The sequence below is a fragment of the Malania oleifera genome, chromosome 2, assembly GCF_029873635.1.
Source record: "Malania oleifera isolate guangnan ecotype guangnan chromosome 2, ASM2987363v1, whole genome shotgun sequence".
In the NCBI taxonomy this organism is placed as follows: domain Eukaryota; kingdom Viridiplantae; phylum Streptophyta; class Magnoliopsida; order Santalales; family Ximeniaceae; genus Malania; species Malania oleifera.
The window spans coordinates 115847219-115856169 of NC_080418.1; the positions used below are offsets into that span (position 1 = coordinate 115847219).

The window sequence follows — 8951 nt, forward strand, 5'->3', positions numbered from 1 at the left end:
TAGCACCACGATCACATAAAACTTTATCAAAAAATGAATTTCCAATAGTGCAAAGCAAAGTAAAACTCCCTGGATCTTTTAATTTCCGAGGCAATTTCTTTTGAAGAATAGCACTGCATTCTTCAGAAAGCTTCACTGTTTCACACTCCTCCAACCTCCTTTTCTTTGAAATGATGTCCTTCAGGAATTTGACATAGTTTGACATTTGTTACAAGGCATCTGCAAAAGGAATGTTTATGTGAATTTTCTTAAAAATATCCAAAAACTTAGAAAATTACTTATCTAATTTTTGTTTTTTAAAACGTTGAGGATAAGGAAGTGGAGTAGAGAGGATATGAGGATTGTTAGGAAATGAAATTGCTGGTAACGTGTCAGTCTCTCCTCATGTATCATCCACAATCTCCTCTTCTTTCCCTTTATTCTTGCTTCAGCCATTCTTTTCAATTATAGGTGTGGACATGGTTTACTTAGCTGGTGACTTCTCAATTTCTCTTCCACTCCTAAGTGTGATGGCCTTGCATTGTTCCTTAGGATTCACTTCTGTGTTGCTAGGAAAAGTTCCTCTTTGTTAGAAAATTATAGTCATGGCTAATTGCCCAATTTGCATTTCAAGATTCTTCATAGTGGCTCCCATATTGTTGCAATGAGTCTCGATGTTGTCCAACTATGAATCAGTCTTTTTAAATCTTGCTTTTGTCTCCTCAACAAATGATATCATGGCATCCTCAAGTGACATCTTCTTCTCACCTTGATGACTATCAAGTCCTGGAGGAGGTTGCAACACATTCCTTGTATTTCCATAAGACAAATTCTCATGATTTCGAAGCCCTAGATGGTAATATTGTGGCACTGGATTACCCCTATAGTTGTAGTTCGGATTGTTGATGTATTGAACCTGTTCTTGACTCTCTCCATTGCTTGGATCTTTCGTAGTTGTAGCTGCCACATAATCTGCATTTTGTGGTATCCTTTGGGTTGTCAAAGCTGAAATCTGATGAGATAGAGAAGCAACTTGAGCTAAAAGTGCAGCAAACAACTCCAATTCATGAATTCTAACAACTTTCTTAGCTATAGTTCTTTCAGTTGGCCATTGATAGTTATTGGAGGCCATTTCTTCCAAAAGAGAAGTAGCACCCTCAAGTGTCTTTGACATCAAAGTTCACCCAGATGCAGCATCAACTAAAGTCCGAGTTTGCCCATATCCATTATAGAACATCTAAATTTGTAACCAATCCGGCAATCCATGTTGTGGGCAGCGTCGAATCAAATCCTTATACCTTTCCTATGCTTCATAGAGTGATTCAAAATCATGTTGCTTGAATTGACCAATCTCACTCCTGAGTTGGGCGGTTTTTGCAGGTGGAAAGAATTTAGCCAGAAATTTTTCTGCCATGTCTTGCCAACTAGTGATGCTCCCCAGTTGTAGAGACTGTAGCCAACCTCTTACTTTGTCTCTCAAATAAAAAGGGAACAATATCAGTTTAATGGTGTTTTCAGTAACACCATTGATCTTTAAAGTATCACAAATCTCCAAGAACATTGCCAGATGGATATTAGGATCATCAAGTGGTGATCCACTGAATTGGTCCTGTTGTACCATGCTGATTAATGCGAGTTTAAACTCAAAATTGTTAGCATTAATGGGCTGGCATCTGATCCCCGAATAGTTGTCATTCACAACTGGCCGTACATAATCCTTCAAGGCACATGCTTACACATTTTCTTGTCTGTTCTCCATGGCTAGTACCCTATTTTTCCTTAGTGCGTTCTTTCAATCTTCGAATCAAAAGGAATAATGACACGGGTTTCTAGCACGGCGCATCCAACATAAAAAACAAACTTGAAATAAAGAAGATAAAAAAGTAAAATAAAATAAAAATAAAATAAAATATAAAAATAAAATTTTAAATTAAAAGCAAGATTTCTTTGTATCGATATTGGCAAAAATAAGAAAAACTCAATCTCGAGCAACGGCACCAAAAACTTGATCGGTGCAAAACTGCAAGTGCATAGTATCGTAGTTTTATAATATAATGATGTGTAGAGTATCATCCTCAGGGATTAATGTCTTAATTTTACCAAGTACCAAAATTATACTAACCTTGATTTTATTTAGAAAGATTAATAATTTTAAACTGCGAAATTGAAATAAGGCTACTTTAAATAAACTACTCAAGGGAAAATAAAATTGACTGCCGCGTATCAAATTATTGAGGGTGAAAACTTCTAGGAAACCGATTTCATCTAGTTTCTCACTATGCTTTACTCATCTAGCTAATTCGATTTTATTTTCTTTGTTTGTTAGCAAATTTCCAATTTTTCTAAAAGCCTCTTACGATAGTTAATCAGAACCTATTCTTGTTTATTATTTAGCATAAGAATATGCAAATTAATAATGCAAGAACGCAATAAGACTGTCGATTTTTTTAATGCTACGAAAGCTCAAACAAGTCTTTTTGTCTCTATATTCACCTATGCTAAATTATCCCAGATCTATCCTATAATTCTCCCTTTCGGTGGTAAATCACAAGACCAACATCATCTAATTAACAACCAGTTAATTAAAAGCATTAAGCGTAGAATAACTCAAACAAACATTAAATAAAACTACTTTAGATTAACATCGAAGAACAAGCATAGTTCAAAACTGGGCTACATTGTTTTTCTAGAATACAAAAAATTAGTTCATTCCAAAAATTAAATTCAAAAATAAAGATTTCACCATATTTTCTTTTATTTGGAGAGTAGAGGAAAAATCAACACTCGCAACACCACCGTCGTGCGCCGCGAACACTCTGAGCACCGCCTTAGTTCGTCGCTTCCTGATTCCAGAAAAGCTTTAAATTTTTTGCGTGCTGTCAACTCTCCTTTGCTGGCCGTATGTATGTGTGTCTTCGCAGTACCAACTCTCAGAGACTCCAATAAAAATTCCAAAAATATGGCTTCTTTTTTTTTTTTTTTTTTCAATCCGTGTGCTCCCCCTAAAAGACTTCCTGTGCGTGTACGACCTCCCAAAGAAACCCTTCCGTTCGTCCTCCTCCCCCCCCCCCCCCAAGGCCCTAAAAAATATCCTTTATATCCTCACAAAAATAAGCCAAAAGAAGGAAGGTTCCCAGTTGCTCCTCTCTCCTATGCGCCACACACCCCGAGAAGGAAACCCTAACCTTTTATTTGCAATAGCTTCACTAGGCCCCCCACTTTTGACTTTTTCAAAATCCCTTCATTTTCTTTTTTCCTTTCTTTTCCTTTCTTTCTTTCCTCACCCAACGTGCTACTAAGAGGACCTAGTTGCATGGCTGGGTCACATAATCTTTTATATATATTTTTTATTTTTTATTTTTTATTTTTTTCTTTTCTCAAAAGCACACAATCTACCCTCCACTTTCAAGCCCAATTTCGACCCTCCTACAACCTGTAACTCTCAAGTATAAAAACATAAAAATTGTATATAATTTTCTCGAATTTCACAGCATTTTAAATTATCTTGATCAGAGCTCGGATGAGAAAGTTACGTCTAGATTACAAAGTTTGCTGAAATAGTCCATAAAAGCAGCATATGATAACTTCACGTCTGATTTCGGCCTTGATGCAGCTAGTATTTCTCAAAAAGAAAAACATGAAAGTTGTAGAGGGTTCTCTTAGCTTTCTACAACACCTTGATTCATCTGAATTGGAGGTTGGATGAGAGAGTTAAGTACAAATTACAAAATAGTATCGAAAACAACATCTCTTTCTGTGCATGGCTCGACTTCCAAAAATTATCCTACAATAATAAAATATGAGTGTCTACAGATATTCAAAAAAAGTAGGCTAATTTATTTTTAAATTATCAGGTGAGCTTGATGATTAAAATATTAGACCAAATCGGGCATTTTAATTAAAATTATGATCTTGAATGCATAATTACGCAACTGTGGTGTGTAATCATAGTCAGCTGGACAGGTGATTAGGTAGGTATTTTTACAGGGTTAGTCGGCTGGACAGGCGGCTAAGGCCCTTTTCTCTGCCAAAAATAAGTTCCATTAATTTTTCAGTTGGCTGGCCTTGTCAATCGACTGACTGATCTTAGTTCAAAATGGTCAGTCGGCTGGGCAGTTATTCGTCCTATTGTAGTTGTCAGTTGGCTGAGGAAACTCAGTGTATTATGGTCGGTCGGCTGACCAGTCAATTTTTTCAAAATTTCTATTTTTTTAGGCTTATAAACCTTTTGTTATTTGAAAGACTTAAATGTAACTTTTCAAAAACATTTTCCAGAAATTTAAAAAACTGGTCTCTAAATCTTTGTTGCATCCTAATGAGCTTCAAAAATATTTCAAAAGATATTTAAAATATGATGCACTTACATAAAGACTTCTTAGGAAATTTGACATTCTAAGTGCTTGAGTCTTCATGCTTGTTCTCTTTCTTTGCTTCAAGCTTTGATATACTTTAAGCCCTTTAACATCCATACTCTCATAATCTTCAAGCTTTAATAGATATCATTTTTGAATTCATGCTTTAATTTTCTTTAAGCTTCATTTGATCATCCTTGTATACTTATTCTTGAGTTTCAAAAACTTGAATCCTGAAATATCATTGCTCAACCAAATATGTTAAGTTCCTTTGGTTTGTTAGCATCAAAATAGGATGTTAAGCCTTGTAAGGCCAACAATTTCCCCATTTTTGATGATGACAAACAAGGAGCAAAAAATTTGAGCGAGCCTTAAAAAGACTCTCCTTTACAATAAGCATCATCTCAACAAACTTAACAATATCAAGATGAATTTCAAAAACTCTTTTACTATCATGCTCATTACATCATTCAAGATCATTCAATGTCAAATACTTCTGCCCCTTTTGATACATATATCATGTTCAAATATTTTCAAAAATTTTCAATACCAAGCTCAATTTTTTGCTCAAAACTTCTCCCCCTTTTGACATCAATAAAAAAGAGTAAGAAATAAAAAATTATTAGGTCCAAATAAAATCATATTTTGAGCATATGAATATCAAACATGCATATCAAGCATATGTACATACTCAATTCATTATTTTTCAATATGGCATGTGTAGTGTGTTTCAATAGTCAAATAGTCATGATACCAATTTAAATACCAATTGAACTTTTTAATTTGTGATTCCAATTTAAAACATTAAGGAATAATACTAATTGAAAATTTCATTAATTTATGATACCAATTAAAAAATAATTCATGATATCAATTGAAAATTTGGGGAGAAACAAAACATAGCACAGGCAATAAGTCATATGACTCCCCCTAAATTTAATACATTCAGATTTGGTACCAATTATGCTTTCTAAATTTATCATCCATGTTTCAAACATTTGATTCATATCATGTATGTGCTCATGGATACTAATATCAAATACCAATATCATATCAATGTCATAACATGCTCATGGAAATAATTATGCTAGTTATGCTCAAATATTTGATATATTCATGAATACCAAAATACTTTATAGATACCAATGCTAATGTTACATTATGCACTGCTCATGGATACTAAATTATTTAGATGCAAAATTTTCAATTTATCCATGTGATCCATCATGTTGATCTTATAGGTCACACCCTGGTTTTGATAATGACAAATATAATTGTATTTAATAAATATCTAGTTCATGTGCAGGTTCATATTAGCATATCTTCAGGGGCATGTGAAAGCTTAAAGCTTAAAGACAATTTCATACTCTTAATTGTAATAATTTTCAATGAAATTTGTCTGTAATAGTAATTAGGGTTTTCGGTTTGTAATAAGCACACACATCACATGCATGATTTATTTTGTAAGCTCAAACCGAACCATGAATGAGATAGGACCTTAGGGTGCACCTTCGGTCGACCGACACCGGATTTTTTCGGTGACTCTATTTTGGACCCAAGTGACCCTAGGACACACACATATGCACACATGTTTGTTAAGCACTTGAATAAGATTTATTTGGGTCGATACGGGACCGAAATGCACACTTAGTGCACTTTCGGTCGACCGGCCAATTCAGTTCAATTTGGCCTGGTCGACCGAACTGGCCCTGGGTCAACAGTTTGACCAAGGCCCGGTCGACCGACCCCTTATAGTTCATTTGACCCTGGTCGACCGAACCCCCTGGGAGTCAACATTTTGACCTCCCGGTCGACCGACCAAATTTGTACTCCAATAACCTGGTCGACCGAGGGGTCTTGGGAGAATTCCCAACGATCTGGTCGACCGAGCCCTTCAGTTCAAAATAGTCCTGGTCGACCGAACCTCAAAAATTTGGCAAATCGCCCTCTTCGATCGACCGAGCCACTTAGTTCAAAATCCCCCTGGTCGACCGAGCTACTTGAGTCCTGATCGACCAAACCAGTTCTGGTCGACCGGACCTCTCGGGTTGGTCCTATTTTTACCGCGGTTAATAATTTTTTAAACAGGGTTAAATTGTCTTAAGTGTAATTAAACTTTTCCAATAATCTCTAATAAGTCCCCAACGGTCAAAATTTTCAGAATGTCTATATATACTCCTTCATTTGGTGGATTAAGTAGCGATTAACAAAAAGATTAAGAAATCCTCTCTCAAGCAAAAATTATTCTATCTTACTCCTCATTGCTTACATCTTTGAAAAACAACTCAAGCTTACCTTCTTCATCCATCCATATTATTTGTAAGTGTATTGAGTATTGTTATCTAGAGGTTTGCTCTCCATATTGTTGCATAATTGAATCGATCTTTTGAGAGCATAACCTAAGTTTTCTTAGGAGGCTTTGCCAATAAGCCTACCCTAAGAAAGACTTGTGGTGACATCCCAAGTATTGTATTCTTATTGCAATATCTTAGGAAGTTCATTTTTGTTTGGGGATTGCAAAAATACTTTCAAACATATTCGAATATCTTGTGGTGTTCATATTGATATATTTGTGAAAAGATATTCGTGTGTGTGATATATTAATCTTTGTGGTATTATTTATACAAGTATATATATCATTTGCCAAAAACAAAGATTATTTATTTTGCCATCTAAGCATATACACATTCATATGATTGACACACTCTATTGAGTGAAATTATTGAGGCTTGTTTAATACTCTGTGTGAAGGCGTTTGATTGAACACTCTAAGATACACGGATTTTTATTGACACTCTCACGTACTCACTACATTGATAGAAAACATTTTTGAGAGTTAATCTGCTTAGACCACATTGAGCTTACATTATTAAATCATCTGTGGTGTTTGTATTTGTGCGCATTGGTGGTACAAATCTGCTTTACGTGAAAGCACTCTTGTATTGTACCTTTGATTGTATATCTGAGAGATTCCAGGCGTGGCCTGAGGGGGCGGTAATCCAGCCCGGTAAGGATTGGTGTAAAGGTTGAGGTCAGCCTTGTGGTAATTTGACCTAGTTTGTATAGGTGCCGCTCCACCCGTTTAAGTGAGCAAGTTATTGTGATAATCCTTGTGCTGGTTAGCCAAGGCGGGGACGCAAACCTCGATAACATATCTGCGTGTCATCTGCTCTTTACTACTTTCTGGTGCTTGTATGGTTGTTTAGATTGCTTTACTAAATTTCTGGTACTTTTACATTGCTTGCACTAGATTGACCCTAGGCTTGTGAACATACTGCTGCTAGAAGGAATACCTAGGAGATAAAATTTAAAAATACCAATTCACCCCCCCTCTTGGGATCACGGTAAAGCTAACACATCATTAGCATGTATGGTCAAGAATTAATTTCATATTCATATATCAATATCATATCAAAATTTATGATTCTAAATCATGCTTAATAACTTTATGCTCAAATTTTCAAAACATAGTGAGCCATAAATATTTTCATTGCCTTTAAGGATTTCAAGATACCAATTTCAAAATATACATATGTAGTATATTGCATATCATATAAGCATGGAGTATATCTTTATCATGTGCATTGTACTACACTTTTGCTTATATTGTTCTAATGTTGCTTAGGTATCTTCTATTTCATTTTAAGTTCCATTCAAGCTTGTTTAAAAATTTTATCGTCAATCAGTCTGCTGAACTTATGGTCAGTCAGCTGACCTATCCTTTCTCCTTAAGGTGTTTGTTTAGTTAGCCAGTTGAGCTTATGGTCAGTCGGCTGACCTTTGTTTTGTTTTAAAGTTTGTTTCTTTCACAATTTCTCTTGCCAAGCTCTCTTCTTTATTAAAATAATCATGCAATAAGCTCCGTTTGCTTCAGATTTTCTTTTATTTTGATTTCATATGAACATCTAAACTTCATATCTCTTAATGCTTTCTAATTTAAGCCTTGTATGATTCATTCATTGATTGATGCCAACAATTCTCATTAGTTTCAATAAGATAAGCATTAATAAGCTTGAATAATTTTATCCTTATTCTCTATTTCAATTTTGTTCAATATCCTTGTATGATTTTCCATAGATTTGATATCAATTGAAATTGAAGGATTTAGTCATAGTATTTCATCTTGGAACCCATACTTTCTTGGGTCTTGATGGTTTAACAAGGGATGTTTCTTTTACTTTCCACACTTGTTTAGTTTTCACACCCTTTCTCTTTAAAGGACATTCAAACTTTATATGTCCTTTCTTTTTACATAGATAGCATATGGTGTGAGTGTAAGCATTTGAGGAGGTGCTAACATAATTTTTAGATGCTTTTGTCAAGTATCCCATTTAGAGATTCTTTTTCTTTATATTATTAACCCCATTAAATCCTATGTCTTCTTTATTTAAAGACATTCTTTGTGAGCTAATTATTTTGTCAAAATTTTCTTTTCCTTTTGTGGAATTGTAAATGATTTTGACTTGATCCTCAATTTCTTTCTTAGGATCATAAAGTTTTGAATATTGTATATTTTTGTCCTTTTCTTGATTTTGAGATATTTTTCTGATTTTACTCTCTAATTCAAAAATATATTGATCTTTCTCATTTTCCATAGAAGTTTGGGATCTCAAGTCTTCT

General features: G+C 34.6%; 1 non-coding gene across 1 annotated transcript; it reads left to right on the forward strand.

Moving 5' to 3' along the window:
* Window positions 1-1238: 1238 nt before the first annotated feature.
* Window positions 1239-1345, forward strand: LOC131150083 (small nucleolar RNA R71). The gene has a single exon (XR_009135467.1). It is a non-coding gene; the product is annotated as a small nucleolar RNA R71 (small nucleolar RNA).
* Window positions 1346-8951: the final 7606 nt, after the last annotated feature.